Below are 18,361 nucleotides of genomic sequence, written 5' to 3' on the forward strand. Positions count from 1 at the left end.
CTCCAGGTTGGCGCAAACAAAGCCCTGATTGACTGCCCGGAGGGGCGGGCCTCGCTGCCGGGCCGCCTCCTCCCCTCCCAGACCCGCCAGGGATTTGCCTGGAAGGGCGGGGGCAGCGTGAGATCTGGGGGTGTGTGAGGACCGTGAGGGGCCGAGTCCCGGGCTCGAGAAGATTGTGCCCACCGTCTGTCTGAAGCTCAGGCTGTCCCCTCTAGGTCGTTTTCCTAAAGCCTAAGGGGGAACAGAGGGACTCCGAAGGGCAGGGTGGGGTTCCTTGCGGCCCAGCTTTCGTCTTGGGGTCCCCGGGGCCACCCCAGCTGTAGGCTGCTTGTGAGGAAAGAGGGAATGGGAGCGAAGAACAGGCAGGGTCCTTCCTGGAGACTCGGGGTTGATCAATGCCGGTTCTGGAGCCTGCTAGGAGGAGAGGGCAGGGGAACAGGATAGTTTGTGCTCTTTTTTTTTCCATTTTAACTCTCCCTTTACTGGGCAACTGGACAAGGAGGACAGGATTCCGTAGTTTGGAAAGGGAGTCTGGAGAGGCAGCGGCGACTGGAGTATGTAGGCGAGTAAGAGGAGGAGGAAGGGCTGGGGAGAGGAGCGAGGCTGTAGCGGCTGCCTGTTGAGGGAGGAAGAGGTGGGGGGGAGGAGGAGGGGGAGGAGAGAGAGATGACATGGGGAGAGGAGGAGGGGGGTTGGATGGGGGCGGAGGGAGAGGCAGCGGCGACTGGAGTATGTAGGCGAGTAAGAGGAGGAGGAAGGGCTGGGGAGAGGAGCGAGGCTGTAGCGGCTGCCTGTTGAGGGAGGAAGAGGTGGGGGGGAGGAGGAGGGGGAGGAGAGAGAGATGACATGGGGAGAGGAGGAGGGGGGTTGGATGGGGGAGGAGGAGGAGAAGGCTCGAGGGACCGTCTGTCGCGGGACGGGCTGGCCAGCTGGGGCGCGGAGCCGGGAGGAGGAGGCAGCGGCAGCCGCAGCTCTCGAGCGGCCGCAGCAGCAGCAGAAACAAGTACCAGACACACAGCGGCTCCTCCGGCCCGATCAGCCACAGTCCCCCAGCCGCGATGGCGCTGCAAAGCCTGGCGAGCGAGGAAGCCAAGGGGCCCTGGCAGGAGGCAGACCGGGAACAGCAGGAGCCGGTGGGTAGCCCCGAGCCCGAGCCGGAGCCAGAGCCCGAGCCAGAGCCGGAGCCCGAGCCAGAGCCTGTGCCAGTGCCCCCGCCCGAGCCCCAGCCAGAGCCCCAGCCCCTACCGGACCCTGCAACCCTGCCGGAGCTGGAGTTTGAGCCTGAGTCGGCGCACGAACACGAGCCCATGCCCGTGGTGGAGACCCGTGGTACCGCGCGCGGCTTCCAGCCTCCCGAAGGTGGCTTCGGCTGGGTGGTGGTGTTCGCTGCCACCTGGTGCAACGGCTCCATCTTCGGCATCCATAACTCCGTCGGGATCCTTTACTCCATGCTGCTAGAGGAAGAAAAAGAGAAGAATCGCCAAGTGGAGTTCCAAGCAGGTGAGTGGCCCCGCGCGCCCCACCTGGCATTCTGGGCAAGGGTGTCCGCTCTCGCTGCCGTCGACCCCAAACCTCGTCGTCCGAGGCTTCCCCCCACCCCCCACCCCACACACCTCAATGCGCTGCTCCGGCTCTTCCCCTTGCCCCATGCCCATGGCCCTGCTAGGGCACGGGTTGCGGGGCTCTGGGCAGCCTCTGCTGTGGACTAGGTGCAAGACATCTCCGGGGTGGGAACTGGGACATTCATTGATCACAGGCATGCAATGAACTTTTTTTTTTTTTTGGCCCTGGGACAAATCCAGACGCACCTTTCGGATTTGTTTAAAGTACTTTGCCCGTGTGTGCAGGGAGAAAATATTTGCAGGATGGGGTGGGGGTGGGGGGGAGACGGTGAAGTCATGAAGAGAGGAGAGAGTTGGGAGGCGGGGCTGGCTCTGAGAGAAGCACCGTGCAGCTGATCTCCGCAGCAGCCCCCGTTCCTTTAGGGGAACGGAGGTGTTCACCGTCAAAAACACTTTAGAAATCCTGGTGACTCTGAGTGAAGGGTCAAATACAGGGCAGGCGTGTGTGTCTGCAGGAGAGAAAGGCAAGGAGGGAGGGAGGAAGTTCGAGTGGGGGGTGCTTCTCTTTGCCCGCCGTGGTTACGGCCCAGCCAGGCTGGGCAATGCTCTGCCTCCCTGGGGGAGCGAGTGGATCTCCGTGCCCTCTGAGCCAAACCCCAAAGCCGGCAGGGAGGCGGTCTCCTCTGTCTCCTGCCCTAGAGGCGTGAGGACACCGGCAAAGCTGGGCTTTGTACCCCCAACCAGAGTCGTGCAGTCCCTGGCTACCAGCGCCTCTCAGCTATCCGCGGGGCGCCTCGTTCGGCCTTAAGCCAGAATGCCAGGTCTGCCACTCCCGCTTTCGCTTGGGGCTGATTTGGTCTCCTTCCCTAAGACAAGCAGGGTAGGAAGACATAGCCCTCGCTCTCCAAGCGCGTGGCCGCAAGACCCCAGGCATGCGGGCTCCTCGCTTTGAGGCTGCCTGTGAGCTCGGAAAAGTCAGAGGAGCCATCCTGCTTTCCCAGCAAGCAGCTGGCAAAGAACCTCAGCAATTCTGATGAGGGTCTCAGGACGGAACCAGGGGCTTGGATGGCCTCTCCCGCAAGGCTCGCTTCCTCTCATGGATCCTCAGGACAGTTCGATTCAGGCCACCTCCCCCAACCCCAAGTTCCGCAACTCAGAATATATGCCTTTTGGCAGTGCTGCCCTGGGGCTGAGGGGTTCCCTCCTTTCACCAAACTCCTACACGTACTTTTGCTGCCATATGAGGAGACCTGGGGATTATTAAATGAACGTAGAAAGAAGTCATGAATTGGGGAGTCCACCTGTGGATTCCTGCGACCTTGGAGAGCCTTTCCCATCGCTTTCAACCAAAGACTTGTAGTTTTAGTTTGTGGTTTCTCTGGGCTGGCCTGGCAGAAGGGACTCTGAGGTTCTCCGGGCTCTCGATGCTTCGGAACTTGTGACTCATTGGCGCAGCCACAATGTGCAGGCCCCACTTAAAGAAAGCTCAAGTGTACCTCAGTGGCTGTGAAGGGCAGTCTCACGACTACCCAGGCCCATGTGACACTGGAGTGAAGGAGTCCCTGGACTGTGTGGTACAACTTCTGGGGGGAAGGTCTCTGCCACACTCACCCCTGGGACCACCTTTTTTACTGATTTGATTCAGTTCAGGGGCTCTTGGGAAGGCAGCCAGGGTAGGGCCTCCAGCTGTTGCCTAGGTTACCTCGGAGGGCACCTGCTGAGCATTGCCCTGCCGTTGAAGGCAGGCTGTTGGCCTCCAGGATCAGTGGCAAAGTCTGGGTGAAACGATGGGAAGCAGTGGAGGCTGGGCTGAAGCTAGGCCCTGGCATTTATGTGGTGTGAGCAGGCCTAGAGCTGGGGCCTTAGGAGTATGTAATAAAACTTGGAAAAACCACTATTTTACCAGGAAGAGGTTCACTGCTGGGGAACAGACTTCAAAGTAGGTGATCATAGGGGACTCAGGAGGAGGGCTGGCTGAGACTTCCGGTCAAGAACTCACAGTACAGCTGGGGGGTGCAGTGGGCTCTGCAGAGGTGTGGCTGGTGTGTACTCTGACTCAGACCAGGTCTGTTGAGGGGCTGAGGTTACTGGTTTAAATGATGGTGAGTATAGGTCAGGAAGCGACAGAAAGGAATTTGGTATGTCCCCAGGGTCTCAAAATACTTTGGCTTGGGTCCTTGCTGTGGTGTATCTTGAATTCACTAAAGTTATTTTTGATACTGGAGGCTCTCAGGAATACCTCAGTTTTTATTTTGCAAAATTCTGGAACTCTCTACCACATTCTGGAGCTCCTAGAAAATCTCCTCCTTAGCACTACCTTTCTGAGCCTCTCAGCTTTCCCAAGCAGCCATTCAGATCCTTAGATTCCAAATGTGTCTCTGCCTACACACACTTTCTGCAGTTTACGCAAAATTCCCCTGCCACCTGTGCCACAGCCCTGGTGTCTCAAAGGGATAGAAGAAGCTAGAAATTTGCTTTCATCTTTATCAGCCAGTATTTGCCCAATAGCCACTCTGGGGACATGGAACATATACCCCCGCACTCAAGGAGGTTGGTGCATTGTCTATTTTTATTAATGTGGTGATTTGTCCATTTCTATTAATGTCTGACATGATTTTCATCTCTAAAAGTCCATGAATTTAGTGTTTGGAGGCACTCTGCAACCCAGATTCTCTTTGGGTAGGCCTAATATCTTCACAGCTCTAAAGCCGTGTTGATTGGCTTAATGAGTTGCAGGTTCCGCAAATGGTTGGAACTGTTGTGAGAGAGCCCCAGAAACAGGTAATTTTGATGTTTGGGGGATAAATCCACATCAAGGGGCCTCTGGGCATGGGAAAAAGCCAAAGGAGGTAGAAAGGAAGTGGAAGTCGGGTCAAGTAGAGCATGCAATGTGCAGACTTTGTGGACTATGTGATGTGTACAGTTCTGTGGTGTCACCAGCAGTATATTTTGTCCCCTCTCTTCACCTGTTCTGGAGGAAAGCCAACTTTCCCTAGGTCCTAGGCCTGGAGTGACTGACAGACAAAAGGTTCTTAAGAGGGAAGCAAGTGACCACGGTCTAGTTTAGGGGAAAAAAGGAAAAGATCAGGAGAGAAATGAGCCTACACTTTTCACAGAGATTGTGGGAAATTTGGGAGCACCCCAAGCCAGACCAAGCAGCAGACAGGACAGGATGCAACCAGGCAATTTTGTGGAAAGTATAGGCCTAGCATGGCTTCCTTGGATGATAGGGGAGCCTTTTGGAGGAAAGAAGGGAAAGAGGAGGAAGGAGGCATTGGTTACAGCCTCCGAGCTCACCATTGGAACCCTAAATGAGTTGGAGCTGGGGTGGCGTTAAGGTTGGGGGTTCAGGAGACAAGGCAGAATAAGCCAGAGTTGCTAACATTGCCTCCAAGCTTAAGTCTTTTTGAAAGTGCTCCAGAGTAAACCCATTACCCTGCACTTTCCACCTGCCAGTCTAGTGCTGAGCCATAAAATAGATGAGAGGCACTTCACATTGGGCAGTTTATAAGCATGGTCCTTGTAAACTCCAGGGGGTGGGGGGCAGAGAGGGAGGTGGCAGCTAAGGCTCTCACCGCCAGGGTAAGGGACAATGGTTGGGAAAGTTCACTACTGGACATAAGATGGTTCGGGCTGATGCGACACTCTAATAGAGACAGAATTTTCTAGCCATGGGGAAGAATGGTATACTTTACCTTTGGGTGAACCAAGAGTCTCATGGATGGATGGGGCCAGGGGCAGGGTATGCTGTCTTTCTCTTCCCCTCTTAGAAGTTTTCATTGCTTGGTTCAGTGTCTCACTGGGCTTACCATTATATCGCTGACTTTGAGAGCAAGATATCTTTTGAGCAAGTTTGCCAATCTCTTGACTTCAGCTGAAGGCTTTTGCCCACCATCCAGCAGAGCTACATCAGGTTGGCTCAGAGGCTGCTGTGAAGCTTCAGGCCACAGAGCCATTGGCCTGGCATCTTCCAAGTCATTCCCCTGCCCCTTTCCAACCAAACTGGATCCCAAACTGCAATCTTGACTCATATGGGAAGGGATGAGAATGAGAGGTTAGGGCATTTGGAAGTCAATAAGGGGGATGCCTGTTTGAGCTGGGATAGCTGGTTGAGGCTGGCTTCCTGGCTCACTGTTTAGTGGCCTCAAATGCTTATTTTAAGTCTAAAAAAGCACGACCCAAGGACCCCCCAAAACTGGTGATCTCAGTGATATTAGCTAGGCAGTGACCAGAAATTAGACAGCTATACCCCTAACTTGCTCTGTGGTTGTATGCAGGTACTTCACCTCTCTGTACTTCAGTTTACCTATCTGTAAAATGAGAGGGTTTGACTACATGAACTTTCTAGCTCTGACATTCTATCCTTCAAGAATTATGCGATATCTTGTTCTTTACTATTCACCTGGCATAAATTCTGACTTATTTAGGCAAATTAAAATTTGTTAAGCTGCCTGAATGGGGGTGAGGACAGGTTGGGATGAGATTGGGAAAGCAAAGAAAAGCCATATAGACATCATTTCCCCATGTCATTTGTATTTAAAGACTATGGGGCTGCCCGTGAGTATGGATGTGGTTAAAAAGAAACACTCCTTTTTATTCAGTATGGGCAACTCTGGGTGTACAGCTGCTTCTCCCAAAATGCCCTGCTCAGCACAGAGCTGGGCCTCCAAGACACCTCCCTCAACCTGGCCTGCTGCAGGCTAGCAAGGTGGATCTGTGAGCTATTGTTTCCCAGCATTCGAGCCTGTTCCTCAGAAGCATTAAACTGCAAGCATTTCCTCAAGCCTTAGTTTGGACCCCTCTCCTGAAATTTAATTTCCCACACCTTACTCTCATTTCTCAGAAATGCATGCTCTGTGTGACCTTCATTTGCTGTTACTTCAGGCTAGAAGAGTAAACCAATAATCCTAAATGCAAAATAGGGGTTTCCTTCAGGGGGTTTTAGACAGGGCATTTTTATAACCAGCTCAGGGCTGCCACCTGGATCCCACTGTGGTAGGGGTGGGGAGGGCTGCTGCTTGTGATCCTGGAGAACGCTCTGTTGGGTTTCCATAGTCTCTGCATCAACTTCAGCTTCACTCAGGGCTTAGCTGAGAGTGTGCCTACTGAAGTAGCAGGCACAGAACTCTCTCTCCTTTTCCTTGGGTTTATACTTTCTTGTCATTGGCAGTATTTCTTCCAGTCCCATGAAGAATAGACAAGCAGCTGGACTGTCAGTATTTGCATAAATACATAAAGAATCCCATTTCAACCTTCTGAGCAGACCAGTTTCCCAGGAGGTGCACTGCTTTTCCTGCCAGCATCTATTTTTTGTTTTGTTGCATTTTGAAAAGAAGGAATCATTTACTCTTTTCAGATTGTGTAAACGATTGAATGGGATTTCCTGTCTTGAAAGGAACTGTCTCACCTGTGATTGAATGAATAAATCCTAGGGAAAAGAGTTTGTTCTTAAAATGCACACAGACACACACACACAGACACACACACACACAGACACACACACACACACACACACACACACCCTACACCCCAAGCCACAGATTTTGAATATTCCATCTGAAACAAATCTTTCCCCATCAGTCTGTGGAATCAGGTGTAACAGAGGCTTCTGCAGGGGGTATGAAGAACTAGTGCAAAAAACCCAGACTGGGAAACCTGGTAGGTGAGGGTGATGAAGAGAATATGGCCAGCCTGGGTTGTGCCTCTTGACCTGGGCCCATTTGCAACTCCCCAACAGTGGAACTGGGAAACATTTATTGCAAGTTTCTTTCTGCCTTCATCCTCCCCTCACGCTGCATCCCTCCCAGTATTCGAAGGTTACTGGGAAGAGGGTTTAGGCCATCCCAGCCCTCTCTGGCTTCAGGGATGACAGAGGACTAGGCCTAGGGACAGTTAGTGTGGTAGCTTATGTGAAATCAGTTGGCACCTCCTTGTGGGTGGGGAAAGTGGACTGTTTGGGTGGCCTGAGGAAGTGCAGCCTCTTCACCATGGCAGTCTTGCTGTCCTCTATCCTGTACTTTGCTCCAGTTTCTGGCGTTGGTGGGAGAGGAAGGGATGACGTTGGCAGTCCCAATCACATATTTTCTCAGCTCCTCTTATTTTCACAGTGCATTTTTACCATGTTTGCTAGATGTGCCATCCCCTTTCCTCCCAGTATCATTTTGTCTCTTCTCTTTCCACTGCTTAGTTAGGGGAACAACTTGGGTTCAGGATATTGTACAGGCCCAAGTCCACTCCTACACATCCCACAGAGGCATCTCTTCCCCTTTTCCCTTTATGTCCTCTCTTGCTCTCCACTTTCTGGTGAAAGCGACTTTTTATAGAGCACTTGAGAATGTGGAAGCCATCATCTCCAGATTTTTGCGGTGAGATAGCTGCTATGAAACCCTTCTTTTCATTTCTACCCCTCTTCTTTTTACAGCCCTACTACCCCAACCCAGGAGATAGGAGTTTAGCAGGGTCTTACTCAGTAGTATTCAATAAATGTCCTGGTCACTTGCACCCCTTTCTCTTCAAAGCCTCACCATCATTGTTCCTCATCTCCTGGGCCAGCTGAACTTTCAGATTTCAGATTGGTTTAAGGTAGCTTCAGAGGTTCTGGCTCATTCTATTTTGAGCCCCCTAGCATCTCTCTTCTTGCCAAAAATATTGCACAGTTAGTTGTAGAGAGGTCAGAGAAGGGAGAAGACAGACACTCAAGTCCTAACTAGAGTCAAAAGTGCTTATAGTGAGGGTAGAGAGTGGGTGTGAAACTCTCAGGTTAGTTGCTCTCCTGCTTCAATGAGGCTGAAGGGAAAAGGGGAAGGGAAATGTTGCTAAATGGGCAGTTTCCACACAGTCTCTTTGCCCAAATTACCCTGTGGATCTGCCTGCCCATCCTCTTACCCAGGTTGGAAGGGTGTGTGCATGCACCCATGTGTCCAGACCCGTGTGTACGTGTGTTTAGCTGGGTGTGTGGTGTCTGTCCAGGCCTATTAGCACAGTTGCTTAGAACATGGTGCCTATAAGACTGAGGTCACAGGTTTAGTCACTTGTTCAGGTCACTGAGCTTCTCACAAAGAAAAGAACTCTTCCTCTGTTTATAGCCCATGCCCCTGGTGTGGGGTTGCCACTAATCCCAAGGGTAAGTAGGTAGAAGAATGGAGATAACTCCCTATAAGTCCTCCCTGGTACGGGGGAAAAAAGGTGATGCACACAGCCTAGTGATGGCTGCTTCGCTACATTCCACAGTGGGCTTTTTTTTTGGACATTTAGCTCCTTGCTTCTGTCAAGCACCCTAATAACCATAATAGTAGTAGTAGTAGTAGTAGTAGCAGCAGCAGCAGCAGAAGCAGTAATAATAATTGCCAACATTTATTTAACATTTAGCAATTAACTCTGTGTAAGGCACTATACTAAGCACTTTCACGTACCAACTCATTTTATTTCTCGACAACCCTACAAGGTAGGTACCATTATTTCCTCCATTTCACAGATAAAGAAAGGCACAGAAGTTAAGTAATTTGCTCAAGTTCATATAGCAAATAATGGCAGAACCAGGATCTGGACCCAGACGTCTGAGTCTAGAACTCCTGCTTTTAGCCATCACCTAATACATAGTGCAGATGTAGGGGGCAGCTACCAAAGGAGACTGCTGCAGAGTTTTCCATTTCTGTAGCCTCTGAGCATCCTTATGACTAAGGGATCAAAAGAGGTGACCAAGAAGGGGGTTAGTAAACAAAAAATTAACAGTCTCAGTGATACATGGCATACTCTTCTAACTGCCCATTTCACTCTACCTAGAGTGTTGTATGCAAAGGGTCATAATCCTTGAGTCCAAAAAAGGGCCGGAGAAACTGTCTCTTCTTAGTTGTTTAGCCCTGAACAAGTCATATAGTCTTCCCATTCTTCAGTATTTTCATCTACAAAATGAGACGAACAGTATATACTTTGATAAGACTGTGAAGGGTCAAAAGAGACTGTGTGTATGTGAAAGATCTTTGTAAGCTGTGAAGTGGTTGCTGTTGTTGTAGTTATTGTGATTCTTTTCCAGCTCCTAGAAATGGAGTCACTATTCCTTTCTCTAAATGTTTCCTCCACACCTCCCACCTCCCCACTGCATCTTGTCCCTATCTCTCCTCTGTGTTCTTCTGCAATTTGACCCGGGTGTCCTGTAGCTGAGGACTGGTTGTGTTTTCTTTATTCCTCAATTCTCTGAGAGCCCAGGGAGAGGAGGGGCCAGATCCCAGGTCATATACATTCAAGGAAACAAGGCATGTTGAAATATTTACAGCACTTGGCAGGAGCTCACAAACCTCCCTCGTCAAAGACTGAGTTTTTTTAGTAAGAATTGCTAGGGATGGGGGGTGGATGATGGAGTGGAGGTAGGGAGTCACTTCCTCCCGAGGGTCTCTCACAGAGCTTCTGTTCTTCTGCAGGTAGTGAGGAAGAAGGAAAGGGATATTTAGGGTCAGAAGGTCTGGGCCAGGGGACGTTAAGCATGGAAGGAACCTTGCTCCTTTGTATTCAGCTCTGGAGTGGGCCAGTTTCCTTGTGTTCTAAACAGGATAGTTCCAGAGAACAGAGGCTACAGGAGGATAGTGGCCCTCACAAAGGAGGATTGCAATAGCAGTTTTGAGCAAGCATTTTGATGGCCACTTAGGGAGTCTCCATTAAGACCAGCTGGTAGGCAAATCAGAATGGAAATGTTTCTCTTTTTTGTTGCAAACAAAAAAAACCCCCAAATCACCAAACCCTTCTTTGAGACTAAGATGTCAAATATACTAGGACTCACCATTTTGATTTTCAGTTATCTAAATGTGTGAGCTGGATAGCATTCTAGGGATCACTTAATCCTACTCCCTTCAGTTCCCATCTTACAGGTAGAGAACCAAGATCTGGAAAGATGTGATCTTAACCAGCATTGTGGGTAGATGCTGGTAGTAGAGATTGAATTGTAAGAGGGTTGGGGGGTGGGTGCATGGGGTAGGTTGCTGGCATGCTAGACGTTCCCCAACTCAATCTGTGACATATTGCCTCTCTTCCTCTCTCCCTGAACTTTTCTAAAGTCAGTACCCAGGCACTACTTCGTGGAAAGAGATGGAGACAAAATTCAAAAGGTACAGCAGTGAAAAGTCTCTCTCCCACTCTTGTCTTCCAGGCTACCTTGTTTCCCTCCTTAGAGGCCACCAATGTTATTCAGGTTTATTTTTAAATTTTTTGGCAGCTGGCCGGTATGGAGATTTGAACCCTTGACCTTGGTGTTATAACACCACACTCTAGCCAACTGAGCTAACTGTCTAGCCCTTAGAGGCCACCAATGTTATCTGCTGTATCCTTCCAGGGATATTCTGTATATATACAAGCAAGTGTGTCTGAGTGTGTGTGTATACCCTACTTTTAAAGTACAAGTGGTAGCCTATAATACACATTATCCTCTGCCTTACCTTTTATACTTCAAAATATATCTTGGATATTGTTACACATTAAGTCCATAAAGTGTTCATTCTTTTTTATAGCTGCAGCATATTCCATTATATAAGTATATCATAATTTAATCAACACCTAACTAATGGACATTCAAGCTATTACCAATCTTTGACTATGGACTTTAGAGTCAAACAGTGTTAGATCCAGATTGCTTACCACATGGCTGGTATTGACAAGGTTTTTAACTTCTTGGAGTCTGAGTTTTCTCATATATGAAATAAGGGTAATAATAACATCTATCATTACTGGTGTGGAGATTAAATGAAATGAGGCAGGTAAAACATCTAGCATACAGCCTGGCCAATACTAAGTGTTCAGTAAGTGTTACATCTCTCCCTGCTCACAAGCCCTTCCCATACCCTCCACCTCCAACTGAATTAATGTTGGTTCTATTCAAGTCAATAGGTCTTTAATATGTGCTAGGCTGGGCCTAGCATGAGCCAGAGAAGAAAAAAGGTTCCTCAGGAAGTTTATAATTTCTTTGAGAAGACCAAACAGCTACAGATCACTGCTAAGTAGTAAAAAATGTGTGCACATTAAATTGAATGTAATTTCCATGTGGTGATGTGGAAAAGGAGAGATGAGTGTGAGGGCCAGAGAAATCAAGGAAGTTTTGCTGGTAGGGCTGGAACTTGAAATGGGGTTTAGCTAAGTGGAGAACTGGGCAGTAGCAGGGTGGAGGGGTTGAGAAATGGACAGTTTGGTTGTTGTTCAGATTTTGGGTCTTTGCCCTCTGGGAGCCCAGTGCATTACTGTTCCCCATTAGTCCCTATCCAGCAGGTGGAATGGTGTGGAAGGGCAGGAGGAGAGGAAAATACTAAGGACATTTGGAGAGAAGGGCACAGGGCGGGGGGATGTCTGGGCATCCAGCCACAGAATGAGGTGCCTGCAAATGCCTTGCGGCCCAGCCCACACCACCTGCCCTTCTATGTCAGCAGCCCAAGTGCTTTTTCTAAGAGGTCTGAGGGGAAGAAGAGCGTAAGTAGCAGCAGCTCTCAGCCCCTCATCCTGGGTCCCAAACAGGCCTCCAGATCCTGTGAAGCCCAGGACAAAGAAGACTATTGAGTGATCAACAGAGGGGATTATTACTACAGATTACTGCTAAGTAGTAAAAAATGTATGCACATTAAATTGAATGCAATTTCCATGTGGTGATGTGGAAAAGGAGAGATGAGTGTGAGGGCCACTATATTCCCCTTTATGTGTGGCACATTGTAGTTTACATCTTAGTTTGTGTTGATCCTTGCAACAGAGACAGTAATGATAGGAAATACCCAGTTGAATCTCATTATGTGCTAACATCTTTGGTCACATCAAGTGCTATACTGAGGGGTCTTGGAAAATGAAAAGTCAACGTGGTTTATATTAGTTAGGGAAAAGTTCACTGCAGGGAAAGGCTATGTAGCGTAGAGATTCATATTCCCACTTTACAGTTGCAGAAAATGGATAGCAGATTGAGGGCAAGTGAGTGGCCTAAGGTTACAAATTTAATATAGAGCAGAGCTGGCTAGAACCCAGGCCTCCCCATTCCATGTTCCATGGGGGCAGAAATTTAGGAGTTCCCCAAAAGCTGGAATAGAATTTTTCCTAAATTTGGTAGCAGCCTGAAGTGTATGGGTAAGAAGCAGCATAATATAATGAAACAAACAAACTGGGAGTCAAAAAGTTCAGGGGCATAAAAATGGGTGTCACAGAAAGAGGGATCTGGGTATATAGCTAATGCCTGTTTCTAGAATCAAGAAAGAGCACTGGAGTGGAGTTCAGGAGACCTGGGTTCTGGTTCTGAAGCCGTTACTAGCTGTCTTTGTGATTCTGCCAAGCCCCTTCCCCTTTCTGGACCTCAAATTTTTCCACTTATACAATGAGAAAGTTGGACCCTCCAGAGACTTAGTGGTGTTTAGAACCAATGGTTTTTGTAAACCAAGGAGGCCTTGAGAGCTTCCTGGCAAGGGGGAGAGGGTAATGAATAATGTTGAGGTGGTGAGCGGAAGAGAATAACTTCTCTGATGAAAATGGAAAACATCCTCCCAGATCTGAGCAAAAATGAGTTTTGGAAAGGATAATTATCCTGTGGTCTCTATCCCATCTCCTTGGAGAATTCCATCCAAGAGAGGCAAAGAGAAAGGATGTGTGTGCTAGTGAGCAAGCACCTCAATGTGATGCTGAGATTTGGTGGGACAGATTGTGATACGCTGAGTCAACATCCCTGAAAATCTCTGCTGAGTAATCTCAACTTTAAGACCACTTTTCTAAGGCCTTGGTCTTATTTTTTAAAGGGGGTTGTATCTTATGGATGGGGAGCCACTAAGAGTCCTTCTCTGATGGAGATTGCTTGAGTGACCACTGACCCTGTAGACAAACTGTCCGGATAGATCTGTGTGTCCTTGGGAAAGGAACTTAACCTCTCTTTGCCTCTATTTCCTCATTTGTAAAAGAAGGATAACAAGAGAACTTACTGCATAGGCTTGTTAAATGAGTTGGTAGGTATATATATATATATATATCTTTAGCTAGCTTAGAACAGTGTCTGGCCCATGGTAAGTGCTATATAAGTGTTTGCTGTTCTTATTAACTACCTTGTAGGCACAGTTCATGAATCTATATAGCTGGACCTGAGAGATCAAGTGTGACCTCAGGTGAGCCCAAGGGACCTCAACATTACCCAGTCCAGAATTATGTGGGGTAGGGGTACATTATCAAGGCACCATCTGGGTTGCTCTGATGTTGGCCATACCCAGGGCCAAATTAAAACCTTTAGAGGCCCTTCTAAGAACAACTTTTCTGATTGCTGAATTCTGAAACACAATCCATTAAATCCATACTTTTCTCATTTTGGTGTGGCCCTGCTTCGCTGGTGCCCGAAGCTCATGCATAGTCCACCTGTTGGTTAATCCTGCACTGGCCATTCCAGTCTGTAAGCCTCTCCCTAAGTTCTGGAGGGAACCAATGACTGTGAGTGGTCTACACATTCACAAACATCAGTTTTGATCCCAAGCAGCTCCATCCACAGCAGGGTGCTTTGCATTCCAGCTCCTGAGAGCTTACCCTGCCAAGTCCCATGACTGTTTTGCCGGTTGGGACCTCCCATCCTGTTACTTGGAAGGATGGTTTACCTTCTGGGGCCAGAGGGAGGGGAGAACAAATGCCTGGAAATTCCGACAAGACCCCCTGCAGGAAGCTTGAAACATTAGCAAGTTAAAATTTGGTGACAAGTTGGGATGACAGAACATGGTCATGGTAGAGAAGGGGAATGGTGAGGATCTTCTGCCTCCAGATGACTAGGAGACCAAGCCCCTCCCCAGAGCCCTGACTCCAACAAGGACTTCAAATCAGTGATCCCAGAAACCCTGGAGTGACTATCAGTATCTCCATTACTCTATACAGCCTGACCAGGTCCTAACCACCCAAATGGTGAACAATGGGACAGTTGTATATTCCAAGAGCCAAAATATGTTTGCCTTGACCTAGATTTTGCCTATGGAAACACTAGCCAAAGACAAGTTTTCCTTAGATCCTCTGGCCAAACAGCTGGAAGGACCTGGTGGCCTGGGTAAGGGGGGTCAGCAGGACCTGGGATGGCTTCATTTGCTGCCTTACCCAGGGATGGCACCACTCACATTGAAGCCTAGCCAGGCCTGTGCTACCTGCCCTTACGGAATGTCTCAAACATGGAAAGCTTGGGTGAAACTCATTAGACCAGATGTTGGGAGTCCGTGGCTTTTAGGAAAAGAAAGATGGATCGACAGACAGCCAGAGGAGAGAATAGGGAGGAAATAAACTTATTGTACCAGCTCCTATCCCCAGGAACCCCCCCCCATGTGTTCCAGGATATCACCCATGAACATCTGCTCAAGGAGGCCGTGGCTCATCTGTGTCTCATGAGTGGACCTAGCTAGTATCTCCAGGCAGGACCAGCCACCCAAAGGCTACTTTCCAGGCCATGGCTCCACAGAATAGCACTGGACTTGGGTCCCTCTTCCTTTTCATGGAATTTGTTTCAGCACTAACAGAAAAGATGGCCTTGGAATGGGGTGTCATAAAGAAGGCCCAAAAGTTCAACTCCCCTTTGTCTCACTTCTCCATGTGCTATGTAGTATAGGGTAAGGCACAGGATCTGACATCGTATAGATCAGTGTTAAAGTACTGGCTTTGCTGTTTAACCAGTCTGAAATCTTGGCCAAGCCTGAGCCTCACATTTTTTTTTTTTTTTTTTTTTGTGACCGGTAAGGGGATCGCAACCCTTGGCTTGGTGTCGCCCACACTGCGCTCAGCCAGTGAGCGCACCGGCTATCCCTATATAGGATCCGAACCTGCAGCCTCGGCGCTCTCAGCGCTGCTGCGCTCCCAGCACCGCACGCTCCCGAGTGAGCCACAGGGTCGGCCCCCTCACTTTTCTTCTCTGTAGAAAAGGGTCAATGGGAGGGTCATAATCCCTACCTCTCAGTTTTGTGATGAGATTCCAATGACAGGATGGATGTGACAGTCCTTTGAAAACTGCTTCGAGCCTTCCATATGAACTATCATCATAGTTGTCACATATATAAGTTCGTCTGTAGACTTGTACATGTGCTCATGCATGGATAGCTGGACTGAGACATCACCCATGATGTATGCACATATAAGCAACCACTTGTATGTATAAAACTGTACACATGCATCTGCCCTTAAGCCTGAACTCATGACATAGACAATTAAAAGTGCACACCCATAGGCACACACATACACATTTATCCATATGGAGATCCTTTTTCTTTCTCACACACATACCCACACACAGGCAGATATGTATGTATCCATGTATGTGTGTGTATGCACATGTATGTAGTAGTGTACAGGTATAGCCTCATAGGTGAGCATACCATATCCTTCAGCTTCTCCATAGACTATCCAGTTATCTAGGGGTCTGAGAAAGGCCCTGTTTGTAAATTTCCTCACTTCATACTGAAAACGTCCCTTTTGCCTTTGCTGGGGCCTCTTCCTTGACTCCGTCTTGTTTGCAGATTAGCGCAGCTGCTGCCAAAATTCAAGCTGCAGTATGTGGTATCCACATGTCTGGAGAACATGGATTCTTGTCGAGTTGCTCTGTGAATAGCACTACGACTCCATCCTGCACAATATATTTATAGCCATGTTTGCAAAGAGCTGACAGTGTTTTCATATTTTTTTAAAAAAAACACAGTTAATCCAGCCATGAAAATAGTCACTGGCGCACATGCCCTGATGCTAAAAGAAATTAGGCAGCAGGCCTAATGAAAATTAGCCACAGAGTCTAAATGAAATTGAATCAATGCCCCCTCCCTCTGATCCCTCCCTTTGCCACTCCTTTTTATTCCAAGGATCTCTGAGCCTACGATGTTGGGAGAGTGGTACCATGAAGTGTATTTGCTTCAAAGAGAGCCTGGGGTTGTCAGAGCCTACTGTTTTGGAAGGAAGGGAGAAAGAGGAGGAAAAAGAAGGGAAAAGTGAGGGTGTTAAGGATTGGAAGAGCATAGTTGGGGAATTAAACTGAGTGAGACCAAAAAGAGGAGGGTTAATGTCCACTTTGAGGCTAAAATTTTGGTAGCTGGATAATTTCTCAAACCAAATGGCAGAGTGCCCCAGCCTCCCCTCAATCACTGGAATGTGAACTGAGATTGTTTTGCTTATTTGCAAGGTTGGAACACCAGAAAGAATCCCCAGTGATAGAGTTGAAGAATTAAGCATGGTTAGAGAGCAAGATGGTTTCCTAGGAAGAGAACAGTCCTGGGCCTGATGTGATGGGCCCCATACCAGACAGCCAAGACTTAGCCCAGGGTGAGGAGGGCTTTAGGTAGGGAGCAGGATTATCATGATTATAATATAATTTATTACCCAAACTGGGATACTTTTGAAGGTGAAAGAGTATATACTACTAACGTTTTGCAGGGACAACAGGTATAAACTAGGGTTGTCCCAGGCAAAACAAGATGTATGTTCATTCTAAGGTTAAGACATATTGCACCAGCTTGCTATGAAAGGGCAAACTGCAAGGGCTTCTCACAAGATGCCTTGAAAAATGTGTGTGTGTGTGTGTGTGTGTGTGTGTGTGTGTGTGTGTGTGTGTGTGTGTGTTGGGGCTGGGCACTGTAGAGCAGGGCAGGTAGATTCAGTCTCTTCAGCCTTGGGACTGGGGACTGTTTACTCTGAATATGAATCTCTTTTCTTATTGCCACCCATAAATATATAATGGAGCTCCTTCCCAAGTGTGTTTCCTTCCTGGTTGGCTTTAGAAGAGAAGAGATTCTGTGTGTGTGTGTGGTTTTGTGCATTGTGTATATGTGTTTGTATCAGAGTTGTAAAAGTATGTATGAGTGTGAGTGGGAATGTGAGTATATCCAACTGTGTCTAACCATGAGCATGGATGTGTATATGGATGTGTATATGGATATATGGCACATCTAATGAGACCTATACACTTTTACTATTTGCTTGGCAGTGGGTGAGGGTGGACTAGCAACAATCACAATAATCCTGATTGGAACCAGCTGTCAATGCATGCATTGGTGTAAAAGTCCAGCTATTTTTTTTTTAAGGTTTCTGCAAACAACAGGTGCTTGGCAGGGGTGGGAAGAAGCTGCTTAAGAGTAAACTTGAGGTGCCTGTAACGCCTAGATTTGAACACAAGAGGAAGATTTGACAGATGACTGATTCCCCCAGGCCTGTCTCCCTCAGTACCCTGTCAAGCAATGGAAACTTTCCAGGGCTTTGCATATTGTTCACCTCTGCTGCTCCACCCCCACAACCTACAGATGTGGTTTGCCTTGGAGACAAACCTCAATCTTCATTAGAGATCCACTAGAGGCCTTCACAGGATGCAGGCCAGACATAAGCTGAAAGTGTCCACAGACTGGGCAATAAGAGACAGGAAAGCCTCCCCCCACCCAATCCCTGACCTTCCTGCTCCTGCCCTCATCACTTTGGGCTCTGGGGCAAGGAAAATGACTGGAGGCCCCAAGAGTGTTAAGGCTGGCTGTTGGAATGAGAATTTGTGTCCCCAGGAGAAGGGCGGGTAGCTACCTCATTAGCTTTGGCCTGTTTTATCTGTGGCTGAGGAATTGACCATTCAAGTTAGGATAGCCCAGTGCTAATGAAGCCAAAACCTAAAGCTGTGGTTCAGTCCTCATCTGGACAAATTCACCTTGCTTTAGCCTGTGTTTAGGCTGAAACCATTTGTCTAACCAGTCACATGAAAGAGGGGGCAAAAGACTGTGGAGTGCTGCAGCACAGTTCTGAGAAAACAAGCCAAGTCTCATGTCCTAGTGATTCGGATTCAGCTAATATTTATTGAGCATTTACTATGTGCCTAACACTAT

This window comes from Galeopterus variegatus, unplaced genomic scaffold (assembly GCF_000696425.1).
Source record: "Galeopterus variegatus unplaced genomic scaffold, G_variegatus-3.0.2 Scaffold1687, whole genome shotgun sequence".
NCBI lineage: Eukaryota > Metazoa > Chordata > Mammalia > Dermoptera > Cynocephalidae > Galeopterus > Galeopterus variegatus.